Source organism: Sycon ciliatum, unplaced genomic scaffold (genome assembly GCF_964019385.1).
Source record: "Sycon ciliatum unplaced genomic scaffold, ocSycCili1.1 SCAFFOLD_1856, whole genome shotgun sequence".
NCBI lineage: Eukaryota > Metazoa > Porifera > Calcarea > Leucosolenida > Sycettidae > Sycon > Sycon ciliatum.
The window spans coordinates 9,170-23,000 of NW_027044921.1; the positions used below are offsets into that span (position 1 = coordinate 9,170).

Here is a 13,831-nt window from a genome sequence, read left to right on the forward strand (position 1 = left end):
TCCCAATATTTCCTATGGTCTGGATACGTGCATCACGCTGAAGCCTATATGAATCAGATTGTAAGTCAGTCTTCTCTCTAGCTCAAGATTTTGCGAACATGTTATCAGTGAACAATAAAAGCAAAGGACACAGTGCAACAAATGGAAAATCCACGTCTCCTTCTTTTCCTTGCCGTGCGCACTGCACTGTCACAGTCTGCACTTCTGACTGAGTGGAAGGTGTCTTCCGTTTGTGAAAGAACCAGCGCAAATCGCGCGTGGCGCGGCGTCCTTCAAAACGACACAAGTGAGCTCCACATGAGCCGATTTTGACAATCGATGGCTCAAAATTTTCAGTAGGAGATGCTCCATACTTTGACCGAAGCGAATTTCGCCAAAACGATCCTAGAGGTGGGACACGTTTACCGAGTTTGAGGGTGTTATTTGAGGTCTAAATTGGGAAAATCAAAAAATCCTTCGGTGAATCCCTTTGCCCACATCTGAACTCGGTACCTGCAAAATCTCAGCCTGCTAGAGAGAACTGTGGCTCACTTGCGTGGATTTGAACAGGCCAGAGTCGACGCGAAGTACGGCAAGATTCCCTGTACACAGCATGGTGTGACACATGTCACGTGAACCAAAATGGCGCCCACGTGTTTCTGTGCAAGTACTAGCCCTGAAGTTGTACATGTAGTTGTACTGCAGTGCAGTGCAGTGAGTGCTCGTACGACTGCTGCTTCAGGTTTTTACAGTGCCGTTTCCATGGTGCGTGCGCACGGCCGCGAGGTATATTATGCTCGGCAGGCCGCGAAAGAGAGCCCGTTACCTGGACCCCTACTCGCGCGGGTAGAGCGAAACTGAGCACCCTGGGATGCGAGCAGCTTTTTAGTACTCCCGGGTCCAAAATCTCACCACCAGGCCGGGATGATCAAAACGTCTGCCGGGTCTGCAGCCTACAAACGTGGATCTGCCGACACTGTGCTGTCGACGACATGTCCGGCAAGGCACCTCCTTGCGTGAAAGCAAGGAACGCTTTTTTTTTGAAAGGAAGCTTCTTCTCCAAAATTTAAAATTTTTGAAAATTATTCCTTCTGAAAATATCATCGCGTTCTTGACCTCGAAGCTGACTGCTGAATGCGATTAGGAAAGAAGATTCCTGAAGATACACCAGACTGATTCTGGCAAGCCGTCTGTCGTCTAGACATGCGGTTGTTCGTCATGCATGGTCAGCAATCTTCCTCGTTCGTCCTTTCGTTTTCCTGACCACGATGATGACAAGCAGCTCTCATGCTCAGGTTAGTGCTGTACTTGTATGTCTGGGCACACAACACATCTGAGATTCACCCACTGACGTTATCGAACTGAAGAATGCAGCAAGGGTTCCTCGGATTCTCTTGATTTCGGAACAAATTTCCTTCACTTTCACCCTCTCAGTCTCTTCCCCATGCCCTCCATGCATGCACAATGCAGCTTGCATTTCAATTGCTGTTTTTTATACTTTGGCAGTGCCTCTGCTACACTTTCATATAGAGTGAGGTCCTGTAAATAGGATCGAACATTCACGGTTGGTGGTGGTGTGTGTGGGGGGGGGGGGGGGGGTACGTTTGCAGCCAGGATGTAGGAATGACACTTCTGCACAGCAGGTGGCAATAGTCAAAACTGGTCACTCTACAAATCCCATACCTGCCAACCTTTGCAAACCTGAGATCCAATGACATACCTAGGCATGAAAATGTATACAAAAGAAGCTCGCGGTGAGGCATGGAACTAGTGCACTTTTGGGTGCCTATTACCGCCCTCGATATCGGGACGGTCCCGGCCAAATCGGGATGGTTGTCAGGTATGAAATCCCAACCGAGAAAACCATTTAATTAAAAGATAAACTCGGCCAGGATATAGCGACTTTCTGTTTGCCGGGGGGGGGGGGGGGGGAGGGTCATCGTCCGCAATATTGGTAGAGTTACGATTACATTGTATATGTAGATACATGTGCATCAGGGATTCATAGCACCTGGGGAGACGACATGAGACCTAAGTACCCAAAACGTTGTGAGTTGTGACCCCGGATGGGGTAGTTCTACGTGATCTGTGTTTCTATAGACCTTATTCGATAACGTGATTTTTGGACTCGCCTCCAGGGATTTGTTGTAAGCTGGGGCACGCGTACGTGAAACGAGTGGCAAGAAAGGCCCAGTTCGTACAAGGGAGTAGTAAAATACCGGTATTTTTCTACTCCTATGTTCCCACGCCGAGTCCACTGTGCACTGAGTGCAGGTCTCTTGCCGCTCCCTGGTTCCCGGGACCCTGGTTCACGTGATTGTGACGTTTATTGAATAAGGTCTACATGTATATGCGGGCATGCATAAATCAACCCTTCCACAAGGACGGCTCAAACAGGCAGCCAAGGAGTGAAAATTTCGCTCCTGGGGCTAGGAGTGAAACGAAGGCCTCAATTTGCCAGATGAACCTTCTCCATCGAAACGAACGAAGGTGTCGAATAATTCTTTTACCAGTTCACAGTTGCCGTTCACGCGCACTCCCCGGGGTGGGGGGGGGGGGCTACTATGCACTTGTAGTGATACTTACCGTAAGCCAAGTGGAACACGACTAGTTGACTGCACAGACTACAGTACAGTATACATGCACATGTATACAGTGAAGATCAGTGCGTACATGCCTGCCATAATCGTATGTTGACCTTCGTTCGAATTGAAAAGAGAGGGTCGTTTCGAAAAAGAAAAAAAGCTCGATGGAAGTATGATGCTGCTGACAATTCAAGACTCACTGAAGTCGCCTTTCTGGAATGGATCATGCACTCTAGGTTCATCCAATTGGATATGGACTCAAATCATTGTTACACCATTATTGTTTGGTTAGTTATTGTACATCCCATAGCATGTACAATCAACCTTGTGAATAATCTACCTCGGGTTTACAAAACAACTCGCAAATAACGACACAATCTTCAGATCTAGTGAACATTTGATTGCATACTTCCAACCTCACGAGTAACAACAATGCGAATAGCGACACTTTTCTCATTCACAATCGAGGGTCAGTATTCCCCAGGTTGACTGCAATTGCCAATCAAACAGGAGAGGCGAAAGTCGACCACGGCTGAAAAGGCATAAAGAAAAATTAATGTATATCATGAGCTAGATGGCTGAAGGAGGAAGTAGGTTTTCTGAGAAAGCAAGAAACAGAGGTGAATGAAGCACCAGGTCTGTCCATGCAGTGGATAGAATTATTGCATTGAAAGACAGGCTCTTTACATCAGCTTGCTACTATTATACCTACATTTGCTTTCTGCCTTTTTCATCCAGGATTCTGAAAGCTGGAGCAGCTCTGCTTACCTCGACCACTGAACTTACAACTAACTTCCAACCAAGTACAAGGCAATATTATGATGAATCAAGCACGCTTGCCATCATGTCATCATTGCAAAGTACATCGACAACATAGATTTGGTGCCGACTATGTATGATGTAGAGTGTGCTCTATGTATCTATACTACTGATTGGCCTACATTGTACTTATGTGGGCTGAGAGTAATCGATTGTGCTATATGGCAGTTTACTTGTATGTCATAGATGTTAACATTGCACACAGCTTCTGAAATGCTTTCTGTTGCACTGGCCTACTGCGGCCCACTGCAAATAGATTGTAGTGGCATGGGCCATGCCATAATTATAGTAGTATACCGGTACTACACCAACAATTTCACTGGTGCACTGTACTTACTGGTACGAGTAGATCTACATCATGCACAGCCTTGTCACTGCTTTTCTCATTTTTTATTAATTTACTGTACTGTACACATTTTGACACAGCTCTTCCACAAAGAGTTACTAGTATTTTCTTCTGCATACCTACTGTATACAGTGACCTGACTGGTAACATCTATGGCTGTTTTCTGGGTTGACAGCCTCGAACCTATACGATTTGTTTCTAAGAACGTGCTATAAGAAATTTTCTATTGAAGTATTCTACTGTAGCTCGCAGGACATGGAGTGCAATTACGTAAAGTTTGGAACACCACTCTTCTGTGATTTGGATGTCAAATTATGAAATTCAGTGTGTGAGGTAAACCCATGCATGGCATACACTGCTATAGTATGACTCGGGGTAAAGTGTTCCAACGCATACTCATTATAGTGAATAGTTGTGTGACCAACGTTGTTGCTGCTGGATAAATAGTACATATTCTGAGATAACTGAAGCTACACAGCCATCTAATGTTCAGACATGCATCGAAGGGGCCGTAACGAGATCTGCAAGGCATGATTCTATACCTGTATTTGATGCTCTCTAGCCTAGGACATTCACCTGCCTCATTTTCTCTGTGCTGCATTGATGAGTCCATTAGTAACTAAAGGACGAAACAGCATGCTGTCTGCAGATTGGTAATTGTGTAAAGACAGACGTGTATGTAGTGGTAAAGCTCAGATACATGTGTAACATAACAATCCCGGTGTTTGACAACAGCACAAACCTACACCGCAATTCTTAATTTTGGGCTGTGGTGTTCTTAGTATTCCAGGTTGGATGTTCTGTAGGCTTCCACGTTCTTGGGCGCACGACTTTACTGTGCCGAAGAATATTTTCAGCCAATGAACCCAGAGCTTGGTGGCAGATGAGTGCCATGGAACAGCCTTTTGCATGTGGCTTTCACTACATGCACATGTATAACGTTCAATTGATGCGGAAAAATCAGACGAGGACTTTTGCAGTTATGAGCAAGGTCCCCACGAATGGTCATGTCACTTCACAGAATACATGAACTGATAGAGTAGACCTCGGTCCCCTCAGAGAACGCTTGGGGAAGTCGGGTTCAACCATAGATTTATACTTAACAGAGAACGCTTGGGGAAGTAGGTTTCAACCATAGATTTATACTTAATATTCTTTACAACAAGGATCGATGTGTTCCTTCGGATGCCCTTTATCGACTTTCACACACTTCTCCTCTCTCCTTTCGTCATAAGCACCATCTCTGTACACTGGTTCATAAAATATTTCTTCATAAAACCCCTTCACACATAATGAAGTACAATTGGTTTTCGACAAGCTCAACCCGTAACGCGCTTATCCTGCCTCTTGTTAAGTCAGCCCGGTATCTAAAGCCCCCCTTGTTTTCCGGTTATTCTCATTGGTTAACTGGGGACATGTCCAAAACCATACTAAGTACTTGAGCTGCTCATGAGCCCCACAATTATCAGGCCCGCCGGTCTGGTTGGTCAGGTTATCACCAGACCAACTTGTTGGCCACCAACAAACGTTTCCTACCGTGGAGGACGTGTGTACCCGCCATGAAACTACCGGACCAATCAAAAACTGCTTCCGGCGGTACTGATTATAGTACAGGTTTAAGTTAAAAAGCGGCTCCATTTTGTCATACATTAAACCAACTCTGTCATTGCTATGCTACTCAAAAAGAGTAGTGATGTTTATTCACAAATGAATCACAATGCTATCAGAGAAATTCGATATTCTCCAATTTTAGGGGCACTGCAATACTATCCAAAATTAATGCTGCATGGTCATTGTTATGAAGCAGTCACCTCAGTACAGCAATTAAACAGGCTGATTATGTGAACGAGATTCACGGCAAATCTTCTTCCATCAGTGCTGTTCAGTCTTGAGTGGTCCTTCCATACGAGAAACAGAAATTGAACATGTTCCAGGGTGGAGGTGGCGAGTATCGGCAATGTAATGCACCTTAAGGCCAACATGACCATCATTCCGACATGGATTCTCAAACACCTTCGCTCGTGAGAGTGCCTCAGAGTGGTATTCATCAACAGATGGCAATCCTGTAAAACACATGAAAAGACATAGCAGCAACAGAAAGAAACCTAATGTTATAGAAACGAATTCGAAAAACAAAGTCTACTATTATTCTAATACAGTGAACCAAGGTACAACCACACTCCAGGAGGCAAGCAAAAGAGCATATAATCCGAAGGTGGCGATGCCTGTATGTATTGTATTTATGTATTTACGGATTCTCCACAGGCTAAATCGAGAGAGTCTTTGTCATGCCACACTGGATACAACATGCTACCAGAATCACTTTCCCCAGAATTGATGATCTTTTCTTAGGGTGTTATATAAGACACATCTGTAGCCACTTCATCTTGCTCACGAAATCATACACCACCACACAAACGGGTCCTTCGGCTATTATACTTTGGGTGGTACATGGTGATGTATGATATTGATAATCTATTGATACCATATTCAAGTCTGACTCTCACCGTGAGATCCTGGCAACAATATTACCTGGTACACGACATATTCAGACACTGACATAAGCATCTTTTTGGAACAACAGGTGTGCCTATCTGCTAGTGTAATGTGACACACATGCAGAACACATGCAGAATCAGTCATAGCTAATTTTACCCCCTCACTGTTGTATGCGCAGACTCCACTTCGCGGTGTCAAGTACTCTTCTTTCGGTGGGCTACTCCACTAAGGCGCTTGTCTAAAAGGACTCACATTCATCCTGCAAACCAACACGACTTGCATAGTTTTCACTGTCGGCCAAAGTGCGTGCATTGCACACATTGAGATTCACTCCCTCCGTACAGGCCAGTACAGAGCTGCCCACCAATTGAGTCTGTTTTGCGTACTCAGACTTCTGATTTTCCGTATCTTGCAGTGTTTTGCGTACTGCCGTGTACATTGCATGCATACTTGCACTGTAATGTTTTTTGACACGCACATGCATGTCGGTGGCTGCATTTGGTAGTGTAAAACATGTGTGACTTGCACTCACGACATTATTATTTTTGTGCTACATGTACATGTTGTTGTGGTACGGCATGCACTCGCTTTGGTACAAGACTATTCATCACTCAGCTTACACTTGCAATGCTTCTACACAGCTGATTGATCCTCTCCGATTTTCTATACCATTTGCTCAATTTCTGTAGTGCGCACAAGGAGTGATTTTCCGTACAAATACAGAAAATATGGAGGGCTGGTACTTGGTAGCACTGCTAGTATGGTAGTACCAGGCTAAGCTGGCTGGAAGATCAAATACTTCTTTGGTTCTTTCAGTCATTTTCACGACATATGTTTTCTTTATCATGATCCCCGGGGTGTGACATTCTTATGAATGCAGAAACTCAGTCTTTCTAACCGAGTCTCACGTGCAATGTGAATTTGTTCTTCTTTTCTTCACAATGCCATGTATCGATTCATCGCTTCTTCCCACCCGAGATCCTATGCAACAGCGATTTAAAGATTGGCTTTATCAAATAGTTAATTCAGAGAGAGGATCAGTTGTGGATGCTGTGACAGCATAGAGTGTAGATTGGTGTAAACATCATTGCCCAGCAGAACCGTATTCACAGGGATCTGCGTTTAGCATATGGAAGCTATTTTTTTAGAATTTGTACACGTCCAATAAGCCTGAAGAGAAGAACACCTAACTTAGACTGTCCTAACGTTATCGAACGCACTGCCAAAGTAAAAACAACATTTGAAATGCAAACTCGATTGTGCATGCATGGAGGGCATGGGGAAGAGACTGAGAGGGTGAAAGTGAAGGAAATTTGTTCCGAAATCAAGAGAATCCGAGGAACCCTTGCTGCATTCTTCAGTTCGATAACGTCAGTGGGTGAATCTCAGATGTGTTGTGTGCCCAGACATACAAGTACAGCACTAACCTGAGCATGAGAGCTGCTTGTCATCATCGTGGTCAGGAAAACGAAAGGACGAACGAGGAAGATTGCTGACCATGCATGACGAACAACCGCATGTCTAGACGACAGACGGCTTGCCAGAATCAGTCTGGTGTATCTTCAGGAATCTTCTTTCCTAATCGCATTCAGCAGTCAGCTTCGAGGTCAAGAACGCGATGATATTTTCAGAAGGAATAATTTTCAAAAATTTTAAATTTTGGAGAAGAAGCTTCCTTTCAAAAAAAAAGCGTTCCTTGCTTTCACGCAAGGAGGTGCCTTGCCGGACATGTCGTCGACAGCACAGTGTCGGCAGATCCACGTTTGTAGGCTGCAGACCCGGCAGACGTTTTGATCATCCCGGCCTGGTGGTGAGATTTTGGACCCGGGAGTACTAAAAAGCTGCTCGCATCCCAGGGTGCTCAGTTTCGCTCTACCCGCGCGAGTAGGGGTCCAGGTAACGGGCTCTCTTTCGCGGCCTGCGGAGCATAATATACCTCGCGCCCTTGGCCGTATGCACTCGGCCTTGATTCAGCCATAAAGTCCTGCCAGAACTCTATGATTGTCTACTGCAAAAGTCATGTACTGTAGTCCGTGTACGGTTGTCGAAGTCACTCTCGCTCAGCTCACACAGCAGTACAGAGTCACAGCCTCATACAGGACTCGAGTCGAGTCACAGAATGGTTCATGTAAACTCAAACGTCAAAGATTGTGAGTGATCTCCTTGGGTACGGGTGCATACGGGAAACACGTTCCAGTCACTCATACTCGGTCAGTACCGCTGCTCATCCAGCCCTTGCCGCTATCGCGGCGCGGGCTGGATTCCGCGGTACTGCCCTCATACTCGTGCAGGAACCTGTACTTCTCCTTGCCGGTGCCGGTGGTTGTGCTTTGAGAAAGAAAATTTTAGTTTTCCGCTCCAGTCCCGCCTCATTATTTTATGCTACAGCGATGAGTGCACAACCGTGACAAGTGACAAAACAGCGAACAGCTCCAGGACCTAGAACTTTCAGATTCCATAGCGTTGCGAGCGAAGAGTCGTGCCCGTGGTTCAAAGAGCCTGCAGTGTTCTCCGATTGAGTACAGTTGAACATCGATTATCCGCACATCGACTATCCGACCATTCGATTATCCGTAACAGTTTTTTTGGGCGCACGTGCCGTAGAGTACGCACTGTGCATGTAGTGAGCCATTCAAAAATACGAAAATTTTGAAAAGTAGCACTCTATTCTATTTACAATGTACATGACTGTACATGTATTTACAGCGTGTTTTCTTATCCGGAACATTTGCCTTATCTGAACACCGCCTGACAGTTGTCTGCCCAGAGGGGGTCGGATAATCGATGTTCAACTGTAGTCCGAAATATGCCAAGTTCGCACCAAAACATCACCATGTGGCAGGCTACTGGAGTCTAAGTGAATCGGTATGGAACAACATTTAGAGCACTCGCATCACTCTTCTCCATTTTGGCGACCCTGCTCTCCAGCGATCTGATAATTATATCAGCCTCGTCTGCAATAGCTGCTGTTTCTTCATCAGTCGGAAACTCAGAGCGCTCACTCTTGACCGGCCCGCGCGGCCATTTCTTCAGCTGAATACCGAGGTTCTCAGCCCCAAACCAAACTCATGAAGGTCAGCCATGGCTGCATCCTCACTCTCACAAGGAGTTAGGTCTTCGGGGTCGCTTGCACCAGCTAATATCAGTCGCCAAATCATTTGAAATAGCACTGACACTATTGCTTTCACGCACTCCTTTTGACCTAGCTGCACGCTATGCATGACGTTGCGGAGGGTGTGGCGCGGCCGCATGACGTCATGGCGCAGCCCCCGAAACTCAGTTTTTCAAACGGAAATATCTCGAGAACGCTTTGTCGGAGACACGTGGGACCAACACCATTCGGCATTCGACTCAGCGCCCGAAACTCTACCGACCCTGAAATTTAAATTTTTCACCGGACTTCCCCTTTAACACGAAAGTAAAAAACCTTCCGTAGGGTTCGAGGTGCGAATCTTTCCATTTCTTCCTCTAAAAATGTAATTTGCATGTATGACTGACACTTGGCTGTGCATGAAATGATGCGTACACGCTGGAAAAAGCATGAAGCCGATGCCACGTGTACATGTGGGCGCTAACAGCATACAGGGAAGAGTTTTCTCCAGGGAGTCGTAAAATACCTGGTTTTCTCTCACTCACGTCTGCTGCAAGATGCATCCAGGCTACACTGGATCAGTTTTGGAAGAAGCGAACTTTATTGGAAGAACACTTGTTTTGTGATCATCACTCTTGATCAGTATGTGCGGTATTTCCGTATTTTCCTGTACATTTGATATGGTTTGCTTCCTGAAGCCCATCACAATAAGCGATATTATCGGTATAGCCGATAATAATGTGTATAGTGATATTTAGCTGTATTTTTTTCTGATTCGATTTTGATTTGACGAGTTCTATCATTATAGCCGGTATATCGTTACACCCGGTCACTTTATAAAATTAATGATACTCACAGTGTAATAATATGCACACTCTTGCAGCTGCTGCACATTCGTACTAGTCCGGAGAAATGGCAAACAACTAAAAGAAAGGAAAAAAGGCTTTCGTCAAAGCTACAAAAGTGGCTATTAAAATTTCCTTGTAAACAGTCGCTATAAACAGAAAGCTAAATACATGTAACCACAAGAAGGCACCCAGTGACGATGAGCGTTGCTGCACAATACCAAGGTGGGTGGAATACCAATGTGTGCACCCTGTCGAGACGCAAGGATCCCGGAAAGAGGCACACACACAAATGCACATAGACAGCGAGAGAGAGAGAGCCTGGATGTTTTTAGGTTGCGTTGTCCTCGCCGATCAGGCGGCGGCATGTACTGTAAAACCGGAAATTTCGGCGGAGATTTATTTTCGGTAACTTCGGTACAGGCGAGAGAGAGAGAGAGAGCAAGGCCACATGAGTCCAGCACGGCCACACAAGTCAAGCACGACTGTGGCTAGACAGCAGCACACACACACACAAACGCACACACACACGCACCACACACACACACCACACACGTGCGCGCACGCACACACGCGCGCGCGCGCACGCACACACGCGCGCGCGCGCACACACACACACACGCGCTGACATCACTGTACCTCATGGGCGCGGCGTGGGACAACGCGTATTACCATGCGCATGATCTTAGCTCCTGCTACACGGAATGAGAAACGTCAGAACACACAATACCGCTGCACTGGCAGCGGTGAAACGGCACATTGCGCTCCACACCAACAACACCGACAAGTTCATTGTCAGTACTGTTGGCCAGTGTTCTGACCCAGGTTACAAAGATAAGACGCACGGCACAGCGCTTGTCGCTTTTAAAAGACACAGCGCAGCAGAGCACCGAAGACAAGAGCAACGTGACAGAGGAAAGGACACGTAATGGCCGTGACGATGATGTCGTCAGCTGACATATCGGCATTGACCGGTCGTCAGGCGAATTCCTGTGAGTGCGACGAGCTACTCGTCGCACACAACTGCGGATCTTGGCTGTTGCTGGCTCATCTCAGAGTATGCATCTCTGTGGCTCATCAGTATGTATCTCTGTGGACCTCTGCTATTGCCGGCTCATCAGACTATGCGTCTCTGCTCCTGCTGGCTCATCAGACTGTGGACTTCCCACTGGCTGATCCATCAAACGATCAGTGCACCAATGAAGTGCTGTGCCGCAGCCATCCATCATCGTACTGTGGTCACATATATGTACATTTCTGCTGCAGTCACTTTGCTGGTAGTGTTATGACTTGGTCTTGTCCCGCTCGTCATGATCCCACTTGTCTTCATCCTCGTTCTAAGGCAAGTCATGATCCTTCTGATCATCCGCATCCTTGTACTCATCGGGATCACTCTGATCATCCGGATCATTGGTGTTTATCTGGATCATTGTGTTCATCTGGATCATTGTGTTAATCCGAATTATCTGTTCATCCGGATCATTCTGATCATACGGATCAGTCATGAAGGGCGGCATACACTCCGCACCGACGCCTGTAGCTGGCTCAAACACAGCCTTACTTGGCGAGTACAGCAATTTCCACGACCAAGACTCTCTGGAGCGGCGACAACGGGCCAGCTGTGCACAACATACACACACGCACGCACACACGCACGCACACACATCCTGTCCTGCAAAGCCACTACCACTAGGGTCACGTGGGCCCCAGAGGGGCAGCAGAGAGAGAGAGAGAGAGAGAGAGAGAGAGAGAGAGAGAGAGAGAGAGAGAGAGAGAGAGAGAGAGAGAGAGAGAGAGAGAGAGAGAGAGAGAGAGAGAGAGAGAGAGAGAGAGAGAGAGAGAGAGAGAGAGAGAGAGAGAGAGAGAGAGAGAGAGAGAGAGAGAGAGAGAGAGAGAGAGAGAGAGAGAGAGAGAGAGAGAGAGAGAGAGAGAGGGAGAGGGAGAGGGAGAGGGAGAGAGAGAGAGAGAGAGAGAGAGAGAGAGATAGAGAGAGAAAGAGAGAGAGAGAGAGAGAGAGAGAGAGAGAGAGAGAGAGAGAGAGATAGAGAGAGAAAGAGGAGAGAGAGAGAGAGAGAGAGAGAGAGAGAGAGAGAGAGAGAGAGAGAGACAGAGAGAGACAGAGAGACAGAGAGAGAGAGAGAGGGAGGAAGGGAGGGAGGAGGGGAGGGAGGGAGGAGAGAGAGAGAGAGAGAGAGAGAGAGAGAGAGAGAGAGAGAGAGAGAGAGAGAGAGAGAGATAGGAGAGAGAGAGAGAGAGAGAGAGAGAGAGAGAGAGAGAGAGAGAGAGAGAGAGAGAGAGAGAGAGAGAGAGAGAGAGAGAGAGAGAGAGAGAGAGAGAGAGAGAGAGAGAGAGAGAGAGAGAGAGAGGAGAGAGAGGCATAGAAAGAGAGAGAGGAAAGAGAGAGAGAGAGAGAGAGAGAGAGAGTAAGTTACATTTATAAAGACAGGTAAGTCTAACAAATGAGGACTGAGACCTCTACAACAGGGTTTTTACGCCTGAAAGCAGGTGCATGATTTAACAAGCAGGTTGTCAGTCTAGATTTTATGCGCAGATGGAGAAAAAGCGCAGAATTTTTGTAATGAGATGAAAAGCAGAAATAATAAGAAATAATAAGAAAAGATGAAATGAAAGCCTGCTCACAACCCGCCCAGCCTTGCGAACTGGGTATGGTGGATTAAGAACCCGGTTCAACGCTCGAGCAAGCGCTCTCCACTCAAGGTGTTCACAGCAACTGATAGGAACTCATATGGGGAAATTATAGAAAAGAAATAATAAGATAAAGAGAATAAATTTCAACGCACCTCAATAAACGGAGCCCCACATACAGTACCTCAGAAAAGTGATCTTCCGACCAGTGTTTTTGTTGACGTCGCAACCAGATGATGTAGCTGCTTCGCAGAGACGTCTTACTGCACAAATTACAAATAATTTTATTCTTCGATTAGAAAACCCAAGCGCTTTCAGAGCCCTCCGAAGAGAGTCCGGGATGAAACCACGCACACCTACCTCAACCGAAAAAGAAACGACCTGCCACCCGTTTGCTCGGCATTGATCGGCCAGATCCGCATACCGCCTGTCCTTCCGCGAGTTACTGACACTGAATCTGTCCTCAGCACAAACTGTCAACTCCATCCAGAATACAATCCTACGACTCGTAGAGTACAGAACTATATCTGGTCTTAGGGTGGTAAGTGCAACACAGCTAGGGAAAGAAATCTTTGCACTAACTGAGTCGACAAGAAGTTTCCAGTCTGAGGCCGCTGACAGGAGATCAGTCGTAACCAACTTTCGTCTGGGCTGAACGCGAACTGGCTTCTCTCCCGCCTTGCAAAACGAGATGAAGTCAAGCTCATTTGAATTTTCGGTTTGTACGGTGTTTGCAGCAGTGCGGATTCGAATCTCCTCACGCATGTTCCTGACGATGACCCCGAGTACGTTGTCGTGCCTCCAGGTGTAACGTCCCTGGTCCAGCGCTACGCGACAAGCGCCAAGCACGTGGCGTGTAGTACAGGCCCAGGTACGGCACAAACTACAGTACGGATCCACTACGGTGTTTCCCCAACGGCGTAGGTTCGTCGGAGAAGGTAGCACGTCGAGGGTTGATGCGAGAAGAAATTTCAAATCCTTACCAGTACCACCGTACAAAAGGGATTTCCACGAGAGGTCC

The 13,831-nt window shown here is 46.6% G+C and overlaps 2 long non-coding RNA genes across 2 annotated transcripts; one reads left to right on the forward strand and one right to left on the reverse strand.

Annotated features, from left to right (window-relative positions):
* The first annotated feature begins 1,021 nt into the window (after positions 1–1,021).
* On the forward strand, positions 1,022–4,017 carry LOC135830733 (uncharacterized). The gene is made up of 2 exons (XR_010556100.1): positions 1,022–1,274; positions 3,303–4,017. It is a non-coding gene; the product is annotated as an uncharacterized LOC135830733 (long non-coding RNA).
* A 1,333-nt stretch (positions 4,018–5,350) lies between these two features.
* On the reverse strand, positions 5,351–7,908 carry LOC135830732 (uncharacterized). Its single transcript, XR_010556099.1, has 2 exons — positions 7,656–7,908; positions 5,351–5,792 (listed from the first exon to the last, which is right to left on the reverse strand). It is a non-coding gene; the product is annotated as an uncharacterized LOC135830732 (long non-coding RNA).
* Positions 7,909–13,831: the final 5,923 nt, after the last annotated feature.